Source organism: Phoca vitulina, unplaced genomic scaffold (genome assembly GCF_004348235.1).
Source record: "Phoca vitulina isolate PV1807 unplaced genomic scaffold, GSC_HSeal_1.0 scaffold1, whole genome shotgun sequence".
Taxonomy (NCBI): domain Eukaryota; kingdom Metazoa; phylum Chordata; class Mammalia; order Carnivora; family Phocidae; genus Phoca; species Phoca vitulina.
In genome coordinates, this window is record NW_022589704.1 from 8210720 (window position 1) to 8211703 (window position 984).

Genomic DNA, 984 nt, shown 5'->3' on the forward strand with positions numbered 1-984 from the left:
AAACTCTGGGGACAGGAGACGCAGCTCGACATGGCACAGTTGACGAATTACTCACAGAAGGGATACCTTTTCCACTTCGAAAGGAACAAAGCAGGTAAGGCTGGAAGCAGATGATTCTGTAGGTGGAGAAAACCTAGTGTTCTTTTCACTACGAAGCAGGAAATCCAGTCATCGCCAAGTGAGGGGTGATGAGGCACACCGCTTTGAGAGAACGGTGAAACTAGACTGGCTGTAGGCGGTGAGCACACACTGGCTCGGGGCAGACGATGGGACGGCCCAACAGCTCTGAGGACCCGGCTGGGTTTAGAGACAACAGACACAGCAGACGTATAGCGGCACCGCCCTGCAGTCGTGGGCCTTCTCCGGCAGCAATGTGAGGTGCTGGAGGAGCTCCCAAGCTCTTTAGGTTTTCCTTGTTTCTCTGCCCATTCTAAAATTTCTTTAGGGGGGAGGGGCACCTGACTGGCTCAGCTGGTAGAGCACACGACTTGATCTCAGGGTGATGAGGTCAAGCCCCACGTTGGGCATGGAGCCTACTTAATAAAATAAATTTTAAAAAAAACAACAAAAAGAATTATGGGGCGCCTGGGTGGCTCAGTCAGTTGAGTGTCCGACTCTTGATTTCAATTCAGGTCAGGATCTCATGGTAGTGGGATCGAGCCCCGCACTGGGCTCCAAGCTCAGCGGGGAGTCTGCTTGGGATCCTCTCTCCCTCTCTCTCAAATATATCTTTAAAAATAGATAAATAAAGGGCGCCTGGGTGGCTCAGTTGGTTAAGCGACTGCCTTCGGCTCAGGTCATGATCCTGGAGTCCCTGGATCGAGTCCCGCATCGGGCTCCCTGCTCAGCAAGGAGCCTGCTTCTCCCTCTGACCCTCCCCCCTCTCATGTGCTCTCTCTCTCTCATTCTCTCTGTCTCAAATAAATAAATAAAAAATCTTTAAAAAAAAAAAAAAAAAAAATAGATAAATAAAAATAAAATTTC